We start from the raw sequence: 18,945 nt of genomic DNA, 5'->3' as shown, positions 1-18,945 counted from the left end.
CTTAAGTCGGAAACAAAAGACAGCCCACAGACTGTACTTAAACCAAACCATTTGTAAATACTAGTTGCAAGTCATATTCACCAGATTTGGCTGGCAGAACACCAAAAAACCACTCTGCATCTCATCACTTATGAATGTTACTAAGTGCACAGACCAGGATCCTTTTATGTACATATTTAGTTCCTCGGGGTACTCGTCACCACTTACAAGTATTTTTATTCCATAATGCGCTGTACATTATAGAAGAAAGACCATACTTAATATACATATCCCTATTAGGCGTCCCCTCCGGGGGGGCCAGTTGTGCTTCATCAAGATTCAAGGTACCATTCCAAAAGCAACACATCTTTTGAAGTGTGCTAAAGACAGGCATGCCAAAAATAGTGCAGAATATGCAATATTATAATCAAAGTAGCACTTAAGGTACCTTTAGTACGATGTGCCGTTCAAATCAATTCAGTTAGAGAAAATTCTCCTCATTACCTGCCTATGTGAATTGCAAGTCACATATCAAAACAAACCAAGTTGGCCAACACAAAATATACCATACTCAAAACCACAGTAAGCGTTACTAAACTACCTTACCAATCACAGGCATCAAAACCAACAGCAAGCGCCGCAGACACTTACCAATCACTTGGTGTCCAGATTCATCCTGCCAAGTTCTAAAATCGACCAAATGGTCACTGCACGGTGAATCAACAGAAGAGATCTCAGTCGAGGACCGGTGCCACCTGGATGGTCAGATCAGAAAGAAAGGAAAAGTCGCCGTGGATGCCAAGACTCTGGTCTTATCGGGCAGTGATCACGTCCAGGGCGAGATTCCAATCCTTCGTCGCGACCAATCCTTTGGGCATCCGAGTCACCGATGAGCCCCAAGTTGAGGCGCCAATTGTAGAAAATAGGCCTCAGCTAGGCCTACCAGTGCAAGGGGTTCGCCCTTCTCTGCACAGAGTCCTCAGACTATTAGAAAGAAGTTGGCACAGAAACTGAAATAGAAAATACATAGTTTATTAAACCTCAGGAGGTGGAACCACATTCACCCATTACCCTGTGGTGCTGAATGAAGGTAGCACACAGAGTAGAAGAACCATGGGTCTTTTATACCCACACAGGGGCTCAGGAAAAGGACGGTGCAAGCATACATGAGAAGAGTTACATACATAGATGGTCATACAGAAATGCACCGTCAACAGTAAAGGAGGAGCTGGCAGTTGCTGACTCTGGTAGAAACAACCTGATAGTTACAGACTAAAAACAGATGCATGGACAGTTAGATATTCCTGCGCATGTGCAGGGTAGCAGAGTCTAAGTATAGCCAGTCCTTTAAACAGAGCACAAGGGAAGACAAAATGGCTGCCAGAAATACAAAATGGATTCCACAAAATGTACAGGATAGCCTCTAAATACCAGATGGATTCTGCTAACGCTAATTTAATCGCAGCCAATTTACGACAGTAGGTGCATGAGTTTATGAGTGGGTCTGTCAGTGGGTGCGCAGTAAAAAAAAAGTAGGGGGACACACAAGAGCAGGTCCTCGTGCCAGCTCCCCCTCTAACAGTCCTCCTGTCCAGCTTGCCTGCAGTCCGCTACCATCTGCTGCCTGCGGTTCTATGCCTCCTCCGTTCGTTTTCTTCTGCTTTTTGGCCTCCTCTCTCCTGACCTCTATTTTGCCTCTTTCTGCTTATTCTGCCCGTATTTTTACCTCTTTCTGCTCACTCCTGATCTTTATTCTGTCTCTTGCTGCTGGGTTCTGACTTCTATTCTGCCTCTTTCGGCTCGTTTCTAACCTTTTATTCTGCCTCTTTCTGCTTGTTTCTCACCTTTAGTTTGCCTCTTTCTGCTAGTTTCTGACTTTATTTTGCCCTTTCTGCTCATTTCTGACCTTAATTCTGCCTCTTGTTGCTCCCTTCTGACCTATGTTCTGCCTCTTTCTGCTCATTTCTCCCTTTATTTTGCCTTTTTCTTATTCCTGACCTTTATTTTGTCTTTTCGTGCTCGTTTCTCATCTGTAGTTTGCTTTCTGCTCGTTGCTGACCTTTATTTTGCCTATTTCTGCGTGTTTCTATCTGTTATTTTACCTCTTGGTGCTGGTTTCTGAACTGTATTTTGCCTCCTTCTGGTCGTTTTTCACCCCTTATTTTGCATCTTTCTGTTCGTTGCTGATCTTTATTTTGCTTCTTTCTGCTCATTTCTCACCTTTATTTTGCCTCTTTCTACGTGTTTCTCTCTGTTATTTCGCCTCTTGGAGCTGGTTTCTGAGCTGTATTTTGCCTCTTTCTGGTCATTTCTCACCTTTATTTAGCATCTTTCTGCTCACTGATGACCTTTATTTTGTCCCTTTCTACTAGTTTCTCACCTTTATTTTGCCTCTTTCTGCTAGTTTCTCACCCATATTCTGCCTCTTTCTGCTTGTTTGTGACCTATATTTTGCTTCTTTCTGCCTCAAGGCCCCCACAGTCCCAGCCGGCTCCATACCTCCTGCGGGAACCGGCATTACTGCTGCACGGAGGAAGCTGCTGGAATGACAGCTCCCTCTGTGCAGGAGCAATTGTTTCATCTCTTTCCCTCAATAACAACAAAAGACCTGCTAAGAAATGTGTCCAGTGATGAACTTTCATCGGTGGGCCCTTCAAACTACAAAACATCTTTGTTTTGAATTATCATATAGCGGCTATCTTTATGCCATCTAAAGAAGGGGTCCAGAGTCACTTAAACCTTTATAAAACAAAATTGTGTCTATGTGTAATGTCTCCCCTACTTTCTCCCTACTTACTGTGTATGAGAAAGGAAAACATGTGCAAAAGGTATTGAAAAATTTAATAATTATAGTGAAAAAGGATGGCAGTGCCTCACGGGAATAACACTATGGGAGTTCAGCAGACAGGTACTCGCCTGCTATCTCAGGTTCTCATCATTAGCAACTGCCACCCTGAAACCAATTTTCAAAAAAATAAAAAGTGAAAGAAACATATAGTGCTGTGTGTGGACACTAGGCTTCGGTGTGCACATCCGAGCTCAAACTAATATCAACCCTCAAAGGAGTGGCGGGGTCTGATCAGAACCCACGTCAAACCTAGTTAAAAACGAGCTGAACAACACTAGCTATCTAACTTTTTATTTCATGCTGTGTGTTTGCTCACTTAAAAACCAACATGTTTCATTGCCTCAGGGAGCTTGCGGCAATTTCATCAGGGCTAGGGTCAACTAGCCACACTGCACCCTTTATTTAACCGGTTTGTATTTTATCAGCACCACATGGTCGCTCTCCGTTTGCGTACCTCTACCCTTCTAATTAGTGGGTACCATTTGTGTCTGAGTGTACTCGTCCACTCTTTCACTTGCCGCCCGGTAACTGCAAATATGTTAATCTGATCGGCCGTGAACCCGGCCTTAGCTCAGCCTCATCTCTTTCCCTGCCCGCATGTCTGTGGGCAGGAAAAAAGATTAAACCTCCGCTTCCAGCAGACGGCAGCACTTTGACAGGTTTCGCCGCTAGAAGCGGAGTGTTTGCTTTAGCTAAAGCAAACAGCAATGTCCAGGAGGGTGGGCACCCCAGGACATAGCAAGACCCGGCCCCCAGGGCCATGTTGGTCTCCTTTGATTTTTAAGGGCCTGCCCCAGGGAGGTGGGAGATAGGCCCTGGAGGGGTGTGTGCCCCCCCCTTTTAAAAAAAAGTAAGCCCCAGGGAGGCGGTGGTCCACGGAGCTCAGGGAGATCTGAAAAGCCCTCCCATTTCTTTGCATTTAGTCCCGGGCTGGTGGTGGTCCCCGGAGCTTGAGTGGGTCCGAGCGGCACCCCTGCGTTAATAAAATTAAGCCCCAGTGGAGGTTATGGTCCCCGGGACATAATTAAGCCCAAGGAGGGGGGCTCTGTGTACCCCTCTTTTTTTTCTTTTTTTTTTCAATTTATAAAAAATAGTGTATTTTACAGTAAGGGAAAAAAATGTAAGATGTACAATAATACAGAAGGTGCTCAAAAAGATACACAAACATATGTCAATCACAGAGGACAAACTAAAGTGTAAACACAAATAATAATCATGGCAAAAAAGAAACAATTATATACAAAAAACAGGTTTGTAGGGTCACAAAAACAAACAACACTCAATGCTTCCTCTTATTTTTTCCAAGGAAGGCGTCAACGGCGTTTCGACCATATTCAATTAACTGGTCATCAACAGGACAAAACAATTAAGGATCAACCATCATTTCTTCAAACTGAAAAGAGGGAAAAGGGGATAATTAAAGGTAATGAAAAAAACTATTTTTGGGTTGTAATCAATATGCATAGTGTGGTTCATATTAATCACACTTAGAAGGCCGGGGCCCAAGAAATTGAAAAGAGAGTCCTTCAGTAATTGAAGAAGAACAAAAATATATCAAAACTAGAAAAATTCAAAAGTGTATAAAAATCATTAAACAAAGCAGCCACCACATGTAAGTGAGTCTCCATGCATAATTATTGGACCATAAATTACCAATTCTGGTTCATCCCAGACTGCAGGAAAGTACAGTTAATGTACTTCGAGTCATTCATGTTAGTTATAAAAATTATAAAGTGAGTGGTAAACTATCCGTAGTATGTTATACATGGCCAAAGGGCAAAGGCTGTATAGGCAACTAGCGAATCATGTGAGGACAGAAGAATTATGACTTGACTGGGGGAATAATAAATTATTATATTGCTTGGTCCCTCCGAAATCCAATCCATATAAAGGAAGTTGCTGGCACAGAAACGGAAAATTATTAAAATATTATCAACAGTGCCGAAATTATAGAAACAACAAAAATGCGACAAAGAAGTTCTGCAACATCTTCTATGAAGACAGGAACTTCCAGGGGCTGCAGCATGAGAGCAGCACGGACAGCACAGGGCTACAACTCTACTTAATCGCTGCAACTCGATCTGTGTGGAAAGCGGGACCCGGGCGACCCATGAGCAACCCAACTCCAGGGGCTATTAGTATTTTGCAGTGGTGGCTCGCAGAGGACCTGCTGCGGGGCAGTTGGGCTGGGGAGGGCCAGGGTGGGGGGTGGGGGGGTAGTGGTGTCGGACATACGACGGCCAGGAGGAAAGTAAGCAAATAAATAAATAAAACTATTTACCTTGCGCTCGCTTACTGTAAAATACACAATTTTGTATAAATTGATTAGGGGTACTGAATTATTTTAGGAATTTTGGAGTGGGATCTTTTTGAACCATTTTGAAGTCACTAATGTGGTGTTTTGAACTAGGAACATTCACACATAAATCATCCAGGGCCCACCTTCCACACAGATCGAGCGGCAGCACCCGAAGTATGTTGATATCATACAATGATATCGATGTTGCCTTTTGATAACAGTAATTGGTAGAGGTGTATGACCATGGCGTGGTGCTCTGTATATTGTCCCCCCCCCCCCCCCCCCCAAGCAGCAGCGTGCTGTGCTCTAGGGAGTCTCAGCATCACTGATGCCTCTGAAAGCCATAACATACATGTAATAAGACATTTTGACAAATATGTCACCATTAAACCTTAACCAGAGGTATTTAGCTACGCCAGACCTAAAGACTAGGTTTGTGCTTTATTAGGGTCTGGCTTGTCAGTGTTACCGCCATCCTGCCTGATTGTTACCAGTTCTTTAAAATATACATACAGTGGGCTTTGGCTCAGCCCAGAGGAGTATTTCTCTCTCACCATATTCTGTTGGGTGTTGGATGTATCATTCAGTCTCCTATGAAATGCTAGCATTCCAACGTATGAGGGTCTGGTTTACAATTTAAAAGTAAAAGGAATCATCACATTTCTCTCATACATGCATTATATAAAGACAACAATCTTTCCTTGATTTGTTGTTTCGCTATAATAGGATTTCGTAAACGTTCTAGTCAGGAATAGTATGGAAGTCACACACATATACGTACTGAAATGCACAAGAACACGCAAACCCAGCTTCTTAAAGCAAAACAAAATTTGGCAAAGCCAGTAAGTTTAGCTTTAATGTAGTAATGCATGGAAATACAGGCTCACACAACTGCAGTTTGCATTTATTAACGCATTAATGGCAAACCTATTGCTCATGCTTGTTGCACCTTGGTATATCAATTTAGAGGAGTGAGTGATAAGAATGTGGAATGAGCTGTCTGAAAGCAGGATGTATACCCAGGCACCTGGAGGGACTCAGCATTGTACTGAAGGCTGGCGCAGGGTTTCAGATATGTTAAACCGTTGCTATCCTGGCATCAAACAGGGCTAGAGGGTGGAGGAAAGAAATAATGTGCTGATCCTGCAACAAACTTTCAGTATCCTGATTAGGGTTGCCACTTGTATTTTGATGTCCCAGTCAGTACAAAAATATGCAAAATGGCCTATAAATAAATAAATAGAAAGATCTTTTAAAAGGGTTCTAGATCTGCATTAATGATCAATGACTGATAATTACAGCTTAAGGTTAATCAAACAAAAGGAAACAAAGACAGACAAGTCATGTTAAAAATGAATACATACCTTTTAATTTACAGCCCTATTTACTGGGAGGAGGGGAGGCTACGGCCCTTTTAGCCCTGGGCGTTGCACCCTGGCTGACCTATGCATTGAGTCCGGGAAAACTGCTATTAATATTACATTTTGACGACCAAACTATTTTACTGAATTCTGATCTACCTTTGCATTGTCCTAGTAAATAATTTACTGTCTTATCCATTAGATTAGTACATTACATCTGCACAATCACCAAGGCCGAAAGAGGCCAACGACCTTCAAACTCTTGTTCTGTGCAGTTACTAAGATCAGCACCAGCTAGGGAACACTGTATGAGGGCCTGCCAGTGGGCTACTTCTTTTTTTTTTTTTTTATAAAAAAACCTTTATTTTCAAAAGTCTGGACACAGCTATTCAGCCGACAACCCGGAGGTTCGGCAGCTTCAATAAAGAGGAACAGAGACGCGTCCACAGTACAGTGAAGGAGGAGTGCAAAGATTCCATTTTTTAAATAAACACAAAACACACAACAACCCCCAGCAAGGCAAGAACACTGAATGCCCATGGTGATAGCCCCCCAGGGGAGGCAGGACCCCAATCATCTACCATTTACAGTACTGTGAAAAGAGGAAGAAGGGGGACAGCAGAGGCCAAAGAAGTCCATTAACCATACTGGGCTGGAAAGAAGGTTAGGAGGAAAGCTGTTCCTCAGGGGGATCCAAATCAGGGGCAAGACAAATTCCCCCCCTGTATTGATTCCACCGCCCCCAGATGGCGTGCCACTTCCGAGGGCGGCCTCTAGCGCAATATACCGTCTTCTCCCTTAGCATACTCCAGTCCATATTTTCTTTCCACGCGGTCAATGTGGGGGGCCCCACGGATCCCCACAATCGCGCTATATCTCTCTTAGCGATCATGTTACCCAGAGTCACCCATTGGGTCTGCGCCGCATTATGATCAGTGGGCCCCCAGACATTCAGGAGACAACACCGCGCTTCCGGCTGCATAGCAATGCTGTCACCTCCCCCATCACTGCATGGACTCTCCTCCAGAATTCCGTGATGACATCACATTCCCAAATGATATGCAGGAAAGTACCCACCATACCACATCCCCTCCTGCATAGGCCGTCCTCCGAGAATCCCATGTGAACCAGCCTTGGCCCCGTCACATACACTCGATGCAGTATTTTAAGCTGCACCAGCCTCAGACGCGACGGGATCGCAACCTCCTTAGGAGAGGAAACAGCAGACTGCCAATCCTCGTCATCCAACTCGAGGCCATCCCTAGACCACTGGTCCCTCAACCCCAGAAGCATATCCGCCCGGACGTTGAGCAGTTTCTTATAGATGAGCGAGATCGTGCTCTCGGGCATATGGCCATCAAGGACCCGGTCCTCCAAAGGAGAGGACTCAGGCACCTTCTCACCCTCTATGAGGACTGATCGGAGGGCGTGACGCACCTGAATATAGCGGAAAAACTCAGATGGCCCCAGCTCATACTCCTTCTGCAACTCTTCAAAGGACTTCACCCTCCCCTTAAGCAGGACATCTCCGACCCTGGAGATGCCGATCAAGTCCCATTTGTCAAAGCCTTTTGTGTGCCAAAGCCTACCCAATCTCTCAGATTCAAACAGCGGGGTAGCGAGGGTGAGCCTATCCTTCCAGCCCAGCGATTCAGTTGCCATCTTCCACACATGCACCGCCACACCAGTGGGCCCCGTGAGGGACGAGTCCAGGGACCGCGAATACAACGCCCTGTAATAGTTACCACCACGCAGCAACCACCTGTCCATGGCATACCCAGGGCTGAGGGCAGGGCCATAAAACCCATGATTAATCGCACTCAGCTGGGTGGCCCAATAGTACCGTCGGATGTCTGGAAGCGCAATACCCCCGTCGTACCATGGGAGCGTCAACTTTGCAGTAGCTATTCGCGGGCGCCCGTCCCACAACAACGTTCGTTGGAGGCCTTCGACCTCCCGAAAGTAGTTGGCCGGTACCCAATCCAAAGTATTCTGCAGTGCGTAGAGGAACCGGGGAAGAGACATCATTTTGAACAGGGCCGCGCGCCCAACGAGGGAGAGCGGTAGCCTCCGCCAGCCCTCCACATCCCGCCTCAGGCGCGCGAGGGGGGGGTTGCAGGTTCCTCTCATATCGCACGGCAGAGTCCATGGAGATAAAGATCCCCAGATACACGAAGCCCTGCTGAGCAACCTGGATCGAACAAGTTCGAGGGATCGGTGGAACCTCGCCACTAAGAACATATAAATACGATTTACTCCAGTTGATAACGAGACCCGAGTTCCTACCGAAAGATGTGAGTACGTCACAGACCACTATAAGTGATTTCTTGGGTGAGGCAAGATACAACAGGATGTCATCAGCATAGAGCGATATACGGTCCTCGTGTTCAGGCGACCATCTAAGTCCCCGTATATCCGGGTGCCAGCGTATCCACGCAGCCAGCGGCTCAAGGGCGAGGGCAAACAACAATGGCGACAGGGGACAACCTTGCCGAGTACCCCTCCCAAGCTGAAACGGAGTCGACGCCCGGCCATTTACCACCACACTCGCGAGGGGGCCCTCATACAGCAACCTCACCCAGCTCACAAAACCGTGGCCAAAGCCGAACTTGGTCAACACGGCCCACAAATATGCCCATTCCACCGTGTCAAAGGCCATCGTGGCATCGAGAGACGCCACAATAGCTGGTTCACGCAGCGTGCCCGCCCTGGCGATTACACCATGAAGGCGCCGAAGATTTAACGCTGTGTTACGGTGCGGGATGAATCCGGATTGATCCGGATGGACCAAGTCACCGAGTACCCTAATCAACCGGGCCGCCAGGATTTTAGCCAGAATTTTCGGCTCTGCGTTAAGGAGTGAGATAGGCCTATATGAGGCGCACTTATCTCGGGGTTTGCCCTCTTTGTGTATAACCACAATCGTCGCCAGTCGCTGATCCAACGGGAGGGCCCCACTCCCCCGCGCCTCCACGAACATGGCACGCAGGTGAGGGGCAACCCTATCCGGAAACAGCTTGTACAGGTCGACCGGCAAGCCGTTCGGACCCGAGGCCTTGCCCGAGTTCAACGAGCGGATAGCCCCCGCCACCTCATCGACCGTTATGTCACCATCTAGATCGTCCCTATCTATATCAGAGAGACAGGGCAATGCAATATCACGCAGGAGGTCACGCGAGTCCTCGGGCGGCCTGTCCGACACTGAGGCATAAACCATACGGAAATAGTCCGAGAAACACTGCACAATCCTCTCAGGTTCCACAATCACCTCTCCCCCCTCTCCCGTCAACTCCGGCACTACTCTATTGACCCGTTCTTTTTTGTCCAGCCAAGCCAGGAGTTTCCCGGCCTTGTCACCAACATCATACAGACGGCCCTGCTGTTCCCTACCGAGGGTCTTAGCGGCATTCGTCACCAGGTCCTTATACTCGGATTGCTTCAAGCACAGCTCATGCAGTGAGGCCTCTGTAACCTCCTCCTCCAGCGCTCCCTCCAAAGCCGCGATCTCCTCCTCAACCTGCAAAACCTCGCCATCTCTCCGCCGCTTGGCAGCCACTACAAGGGAGAGGGCTTCCCCTCGCAGCACGGTCTTAAATGCTTCCCACAGCGACACTGCCGAGTCCACGGATCCCTGATTGTCCTTGAAAAAAGTATCTACTGTCTTTACCAGCGCGCTGCGCATCTTGGGGTCTCGGAAATACCAAGGGTTGATAGGGGCCACCCTTCCCCCTCCCTCTCGACCCAGATCCAGCCTGACCCACACCGGCGAATGGTCAGATATACCACGCGCCATGTGCCTGGCCTCAGACACCAATGAGGCATGCGCAGCCAGAGTGAGTAGGTAGTCAATCCTAGAAAGGCTACCATGCGCCCCGGAGTGGAAAGTGTATTGGCTCTGTGTGGGGTGCCGGAGCCTCCAGCAGTCTATCAGGCCAAGCGTATCTAGAAAGTCTGGAAGCCACTTCTGAGCCCCCCCAGTGTCTCTGGGCGGGTATCTATCCAGCAGGCCGGAGCCAACAGCGTTGAAATCACCTCCCACTACAAGCATACCCCCCGGGAGATCCAGCAGGGCCCTACCCAGATCTGTGAACGTGGAGGCCTGCAGGGCCGGCGGGACATAAACCGAAACTAAAACCAAAGTTCTTCCTTCCCACCGCCCCGCCACCGCCACAAACCTCCCCCTATCATCAACAATGGTGGAGTCCACCTCAAATGGTAGCGAGGCTCTGACTAGGATGCCCACACCCCTGGACCCAGAGGAGAATCCCGAATGAGCTATGAATTTATAACCCTTCCTATTCAGGGCATAGCACGTATTACCTATAAGATGCGTCTCCTGCAGCAGGGCAACATCCGGCAATGACCGTTTCAAGAATTGCAAAACAATCCCACGCTTAATGCGATCCCCCAAACCATTAACATCCCAGCTTATAACACTTAAACCCCTACCCCCCATCCCCAAACGTGAAGAGGCCCACCCCACACCCGAAGAGCCACCATGGAACAGTCCTGGAAATAATCACTATGCCTTGCGGAAACCCCCCAACAACAAACCCATAATCCCGGAAACCCCCCCCACCCTGCACCCCTGCTGCAGCTTACAAAGCCCCCACAACTTGCAGTGTGCCTGTCGCCCTACCAAACCCAAAATCTACAAAAAGTACCCTAAGGGAGGAAAGAGCTCCCCTCGTCCTCCCACAACCTCCGTATTTACTGCAAGTCATTATCTAAAGTCAGTCCGAGTCAGTCCGGTTCCGAAGACATCAACCTTGTTCATCCCGGCCACTGTCCCTGTCTACGGCAGTGTCCTCTTCCGTGCGTCGTCGAGGCAGAGCGTCCAGCCATTCATCCGCCATGGCAGGCGACTCAAAGAAGAATGTTCGGTCTTCAAACACCACACGTAGTCTGGCAGGGAAGAGCATGGCGTATTTCAGTTCCCTCTCCCGAAGCCTCCTCTTCACCCCCAGGAAGCCCTGCCGCTGCCTCTGCACCTGCTGGGTGAAGTCAGGATAGAAATTCACCGACGCGTTCTGGAAGGGGACCGGGCCCGTTACCCTCGAGGCCTGCAGGATAGCGTCCCGGTCTCGAAAATGAAAGAGCCGGGCGACGATCGGCCTCGGTGTGGCTCCCACCTTGGGCCGCCCACCCGGCACTGTATGGGCCCGCTCAACTGCGAAGAACCTCCCTAGACCCTTAGGCTGCAGATGATTGAGCACCAAGTCCTCCACGAGCAGGTCCACTGAAGTCTCGTCCGAGGACTCCGGGACCCCGATAACGCGCACGTTGTTGCGACTGGCCCGGCTCTCGAAGTCCTCCAGCCGACGGGCGGCGAGATCATTCTCGGTCCGCAACTTACGGACCTCGGTCTGCAGGTCCGAGACATCATCGGCGAGGCCCGTGGTCTTGATGTCCAGGGATTTGACCCGTTCATTTGTTTTGCCCAAATCCGCGCGGATCAGATTCACATCCACCAAGATGGTATCCACTTTGTGCGCCAGGGCATCCAACTGTCTCCCAATCGAAGTCTGCAGCCCGTCGAGTGCACCCATGACATCCTGCAGTGAGAGCTCCGGGGCCAAGGGTGAGGCAGTCTTCTGTGTGTCCGGGGACTGGCTCGGTGCACCCGGTGACCCCTTCTGCTGGGCATAGCGGTCCATGTTATTGGCTTGAGTGTAGGCTCCCCGCCTGGTGGCCTTGGGCTTCGGCCGGTCCACCTCTGCTTTGCCCGACATGGTGGGCTCAAGCAAGTCGGGTCAAACAGGACTGCCCTCTCTCAGCGAGAGAGATCAGGAGTGCTCCGTCTTACGATGGGTCGCCAGTGTGGCATGCAGAGCGTCCAAATGATAATAAAGCAGACGCGAGCACTCCCTGGGCTGGGCAGACAAAGGGCGAGAAAGTGAAAGTGAAAGGATAGGGACCTCCGTCCGGCAGTTCACACCTCGCCTGGCCGCTGTTGTTCAATTAGAGGTCGGGCATCCTGCCAACTCGAGCCCCTGGCATCCCTCGGAGATGGGCCTCAATCTTCCGCCATGCATAACTCCGGTTCCCGGTGGGCGATTCGACCTCGGGTGGCATCGATCGCCTCCCTGACAAGTCATCTACACGATGCCATGCATACAAACAGGATTATATACAGGATAGACGACAGAGGGCACGAGGGTCTCGGGAGCTCAAAGCTCACGCGGCCATCTTGGTCAAGCGCTAGGCTCCTCCCCCCACCCCTCCTTTTTAAAAATAATTCCACATGCCCCTGGGATCTGGCTCACTTAATTATTTAGGCACTGGACACAGGAAGTGACATTTCAACACTTTAAACCTCCAACTAAATCCAATATAATTGTGGGCACTTGCCATTTGATAAGCAGCTCTGATGGATTTGTATTGGGAAAACATTCTGGTTTTTTTAATGGATTTTAAATGGTTCGACCTATTTCAGGAATAAGAGAGTGCTGTATATTTTAATGTGAAAGCAACTTAAACTTGTGTGAAACCAAGCTAGGATTACGAATTAATATCATGTTTTCCCTTTTAACTCTATCAATCTGTATTTATATTTATACATCTTGAATCTAGAGACTTTTATGTTAAAGGTTTCTGCTTTTATATAAGTAAGAAAGCAGTTGTTTAAAGTTTGTGTAATTTGCACATTGAAAGATGGCGCTGATGATTTGTGTCTAAATGTCCTCATAGGCCTCTTTCACTGTCAATGAAAGTGTGTAGTCTGTTGTTGCTTTTTTGTTTAGCACACCCCCTTATAAAGAAGTGTAAAGGGTATATGGCGTCTTTGTGAACAAGGCTGATTTTAAAAGCTGAAACGCGTAGATGACGAAGTGAGGAATAAGGAATAAAATATCAAATTTGTAAAAATAACCAGCTTTGTGGAGTGCCGCTCTAATGTTCAGATTGGGACGTTTGTTTTTGTTCAATATATAAATGTGTATATTGTTTTTTCACTGAAAAAAGCACAGGTTTAATGGACGTTATAATTAGGAATTAGCATTTTAAAAACCTTAGAAATTCACAGAAAAAAAACAAAGGTTAGAGGGACGTTATAGTTAGTCTGACATTTCACTCATACAAAACCAGAGTAATTTAGCTGTTAACTATAACTCACACCCCCGCAATGCACTCCTGATGACTTCACATATTACATCACTCATGACGTGGTCAGTAACATCATTGATGACATCTCAAATTTCCAAAGTTTTTAAAAAGCTAATTCCTAACTATAAAGTCCCAGAAACCTGTGGTTTTTTTCTGTGAATTTCCAAGTTTTTTTAAAATGCGGATTTCTAACTATAATGTCCCTGAAACCTGTGTTTTTTTCAGTGAATTTCAATGTTTTTTTTTTTTTTTTAACTAGCAGTCCCGTTTGCAGAGTGGTGGAGAAAGGGATCTGGGCCTCCAACTAGCGCTCAGGAATTCCGCTGCGTAGGACTTACAGGAGTTACCAGGAGGGTTTCTTGGCCACCAAGGTCCCTCAGAAGTAAAGTGGACTTCATCCCCCAACTAGTAGTGCACCAAGAGGCATGTTTGCAGAATGCTGGAGAAAGGGGGAGCGTGGCCTCTGATAACCTCTTAGCAATCCCACTGTGTGGGACTTACTGGAGGTAACAGGACGGGTCATTGGCCCCCAAGGATATCCTTCAGTAAGTCCCACACAGCAGGATTGCGGAGATCTGATACCAGGCCACACCCCCTGGTGCGCTCTTGGTTGGGGAAGGAAGTCCCCTTCCCTGCAGGGGGTTCTTTGGTACCAACTCGCCTACCTGTTACCTCCAGTAAGACCCACACAGTGGGATTGCTGAGAGGTGGTCACAGGCCACCCTCCCTTTCTCCACCACTCTGCAAATGCACCTCCTTGCGCGCTCTTGGTTGGGGATGAAGTCCCCTTGCCTCTTGAGGGTCCCTGGGGATCAAAGTGAGTTGAATATTCTATTTTCTTTGTAAACAGATTTTCATTGAATTTTCTGATAGTCAACAAAGTACATTAGCATTGAAAGTTACTTACATTAAGCTATAGTCCACAATGGTCTACAGGTACATGCCTTCTATATTCAGATTTCTCATTTGTGTAGCCCAGCCCCTTTATTCCCAGTGTCCAACTAGGAAGGTGATATTAATTGACTTAAGATCAGTGCAATCGTTCACTCCTTTTAGATCCTGTATTCACTACTCATTTTTATAAACTAACCACAACAGTTCCCCCCAAGGCGTGTCACGTATAGCCAATCTTTTATCTAGCTGATCTGAGGATACTCTACTCCTGGCTCTATTGCCAACCAGCATGCATCTCAATTGGTATTCTGACAACTAGAGGGGATGTAACAGTTGGGTGTCCACTGCTTTGATAAAATTTAGTGCACAGGGTTCAGCCATCTTCATCAGTGGCCCCTCCCACTTGGTCCTCATCTCCCATATTCTCCGGGTTCTTTAACAAGTCCAGCAACGCTGCCCACACCCTAGCTGTCTCCAGTGGCTTTTCACTTATTGTCCTCTTAGCTGTTTGCAATCTAACGGTATCCTCACACTCTGCCCATTTTATAAATTATTTTTTCCACCCAAGCGTGTTAGGGCCATCCCTCGATTTCCAGTGGCTGGTAATATCTCTTTTAGCCAAGACCAGGCCAAGGTCCTGGAACCTGCTTGTTACTTTGTTCTTAGTATTGTGGGGGAACCAGTGCAAAAGGCAGTAGCCAGGTGTATTAGCTATCTCTTTATTGGTCACATCCGTCTGAATTGTGGTTACCTCCTCCCAAAAGGCCCCTAGACTCGAGCAGCGCCAAAACATGTGTAAAAATTCTGTTCCTATTCTATTGCAGCGTGGGCAGGCTGCTGTTTGCGTATTAAAGTATTTATTGATCTTACCCAAAGTAAGGTAGGCCCTGTGCAGCACATAAAAATTTACCAATTGAAACCTTGCATTTCTAGTGCTTTTCCATGCACTTTCCACCAGCTCCCCCCACTCCTTGTCCGCTATTGGTTCGTCCAAGTCAGCTTCCCATTCTTGATGTACCTTAGTCAGAGGGGGAAGTGTTCCATATGTGAGTCGCCTATAAAGACATGTGACCGCCTTAAAGGTGCCAGCCGCAGTGACCACATATTGGCATCCGGTCGAAGTCTTTGGTTCTGTGAGTCCCTCCCTCCAGTATTTACTTATTGCTGCTCTAAGGGCTGTATGCAACAAAAAATCCCACCCAGGTATATCATATCTTTCCCTAAGATCGTTAAATGAGATCAGATTACCCTCTTCATATAGGTCTCCCATTGTGGATATTCCTAGAGCTCCCCAGGCTTCCAATCTACGCCAGTCGCCTCCATGAGGTAGCCCTTCACACATTACCAACGGAATCTCTGGGGCGTAGGGGTGTTTAATCTTGGATCGCCTTAAGCTCCTATTCAACACTTGCGTGCTGTCTTCAGTTCCTTGGGGTATCACGGTCCCGGCTAGGGAGTCTCAGTACTACTCGCGATAATAGTCGCAAGCTTGGGGCCCCAACTCTCTGCTCTCCTGCCCCTCTGAGTTTGCCTGCCACCCACTTTGTGAGCCATTGTAATTGTGCTGCTATGTAATAGTACTCGAAGTCAGGGACTGATGGCTCCCCCTCTGCTCTCGGCCTCATAAGGGTGGTGAGTGCTACCCTCCGTCTACTGGTGCCCCATATGAACATCGTCACCAGTGATTTAAGTTGGTTAAACATTTGCGCCGGGAGCCAAACCTGCAGTACTCCGTAGTAATAAAATAGCCTTGGCAGTGTCACCATCGTCAGGAGGGCAACTCTACCCGCCACCGACAGAGGCAGGGTCCCCTAGAAGTCGAAACTGCTCTTAACTCCTCTCAGGGCTCTCCCTACGTTCCCTTCCAATAAGTCTCCTTGAGTGTTATATATCTGGGTGCCCAAGTACGTCAAGCAGTGATTTTACCACCATACACCTTCCAACTCCTGTGGGCCCACCCTACTCGCTCGGACAGAAAAGAGACATGACTTTTTCCAGTTCACTTTTAGGCCTGCCACTCGCCCCAGGCCGTGCAGAAGCTCTTTAGCCCCTCTGAGCACTTTTCCAGCATCTGCAAGGACAACAGCAAATCATCTGCATACAATGCAATATGATGAATTTGTCCGGCCACCTCTAATCCTTGAAAATACTGACCTGTACGAGCCCTGCTGCCATCGGCTCCATTGCAACGGCAAACAGCAGGGGCGACAATGGACACCCCTGTCGTGTACCCCGCTCTATTCTACAGATGTCAGAGATTAGTATGTTCGTCTTGACCCGGGCGGTAGGGTCTTTAAAGAGCAGAGCCGTCCACTTAATGAATTCAGGTCCCAATCCAAACCTCTTCATCACCTTGAAGAGGTAATTCTATTCCAGGCTGTCAAAGGCCTTTTCACTATCCACTGCAAAGATTGTCTCATTGCCCTCACAGTTGGTTCTAGCCTCTAAGACGCGTAGCAGCCGCCTGACATTTAATGGCGTATTTCTGGTGGGAATGAAGCCCGCCTGGTCTTGGTGCATCAATGTTGACAAATGCAGGAGTAGGCGAGTTGACAGTATTTTATAGTCTAGGTTGAGCATAGACTCAAATAATAAAAAACAAAACACACACACGAGTGTGTGTTCAGGGTTTAAAAGCCATTACTAAATGCCTCGCAGAGCAGCACATGCGCGCTGGCTAAAAAGCAAGCATGACAGCATACAGTTAGAAGCTGTCTGCCTTATCTGTGGGAAGAGATCTTATCTTGACAGTGAAAGGGGCTTAAGCAGTGTGAAAAGCTTTATTAGAAGCATCGTAAATGTGTGCAGCCAGGGAAAGTTCACCAAAAAAAAAAAGTTCCACCAAAAGCGAGGGAACACAGAAATGTGGAAACTAATAAGAGCCCCCTTTTAAGATATAATAAATACAAGAGATTTCGGCAAAATCTAAAGAGCACTCAAGAGAACTCACGCAAACAGACACAAGAGGAAGGGAGGGACAGGAATGAACACCACAAGGGTATCAACACAGCAATGGTTATCATCAATAATGTAAACATCATATCAACACTACATTTAACATATAGGGTTACTACAAATGCCTCAGTCTAAGTCATCCATCACCAGTGAATATTCGAGAACGAAGACAATTTTCAATTATCAAACCATCTTTTAAAAGCCAACATGAAAGCCTCTCTGGGGTGTAGGTGCCATGCAAAAAGCAATCAGCATACGTGTGCCAAGAAGAATATATGACCCGCCATGCAGATTATCACATGCCTGGGTACCATGACAAATGGGACCTGTCACTGTCCACCCTAGTAGGGATGTCACAAAACGTTTGATATGCTGTCTGAAACACCACAGAGCAGTCAATGTACTATCAAGCAAGGTACGCATCGAACAAAAACCACAAAACAAACGTAATAAGCAGTGTCAGAAAATGTCCCATTCGCCTAGGAGAACTACCACTCTGTCTTCTGGCGGACACAGCTGAGCCTCTTATATGAGCCGCCCCCCCCCCCGAGCCTCAGAAACGATTAGAAAGGCAAAGGGGGGTGCCCAACTGTCAATCGTGAACACACTAGTACAGAGTCTAACCATTGTTCACTGTAAACAAGTGGCACCCTACTACAAGCTGCCTGCCTCACCCTCCTTCCCACTGGCCCGAAAGCATACAGCTGCCCCAAGTCAGTGACGAATCGTTGAATCTAAACCAGGCGGGCGGTATCCGACAGCTTAAAAAAAAGGAGGGCTGGGACGAAGGCATGTACAGACCCCTCAGCCAATCAGCTTTGGAATTGTGTGCTGCGCTACAATTGGCTGAGGTGCTCCTTATGCCCCAATCCTAAATCATTTTACAAGTTACCAGTACTTCCGCATCTCAGACTGCTTACTGAATATGTTCAGCAGATGGATTGGTTGTTATGCGTCCCTGACGTGCTAAAATTACGGATTAATAACATCTACTAAAACATCAGCAATGGAAGACCGACATTAAGCTGAACTCAGGTAACGCGGACAAGGGTGGTCACCTTTTCGACAGTGGGGTTATCCTTCGGCTTCCTGATCTGTTACTGCATAAAATAACCAACTTTTACTGACTTCTTTGTGTTTCATATATATACATATTGTTTATTTTGAGGCTCGTCGCATTTATGTGTGTTGCATAAGATGAACACACTAAAGAATTGTGTAGTGTTTACCTGTGTTACCCATGATCTTTAACGTAAAAGGTACTCTAGTTATCTCAAATATAGCTTATGCGGGAGTCACACTAGAACCTTTCAAAATGTTTATATCGCGGTAAAGTAAAGATTATAGCCTGTTGGTTGCTGAAGTCTAGAGTGATTTAGGAAAGTCTGATAAAAAAAATCAGCATTGCGATGGGACCGTAAAGCATAATATACTCTGCATGTTTGCTTACTGGAACTATGAAGTCTGGAAAGAAGAGCAATATTATAATTCTGATCCTACAGATA

The 18,945-nt window shown here is 47.4% G+C and overlaps 1 protein-coding gene across 12 annotated transcripts in view; it reads left to right on the top strand.

Moving 5' to 3' along the window:
* Positions 1-18,260: 18,260 nt before the first annotated feature.
* The window catches only part of BLTP1 (bridge-like lipid transfer protein family member 1), a 1,988,102-nt gene continuing 1,987,417 nt past the window's right edge, over positions 18,261-18,945 (top strand). For 11 of the 12 annotated variants that reach the window (XM_085641559.1, XM_085641555.1, XM_085641564.1 and 8 more), the window contains exon 1: positions 18,261-18,475. The gene's annotated coding sequence lies outside the window, so the exon portion shown is untranslated. The remainder of the gene's footprint in view (positions 18,476-18,945) is intronic. The other variant, XM_085641554.1, reaches the window with a different exon arrangement.

This window comes from Triturus cristatus, chromosome 2_2 (assembly GCF_964204655.1).
Source record: "Triturus cristatus chromosome 2_2, aTriCri1.1, whole genome shotgun sequence".
Taxonomy (NCBI): Eukaryota; Metazoa; Chordata; class Amphibia; order Caudata; family Salamandridae; genus Triturus; species Triturus cristatus.
The sequence above is the reverse complement of the archived record's forward strand: the minus strand, read 5'-3'. Positions and strand labels throughout refer to the sequence as shown.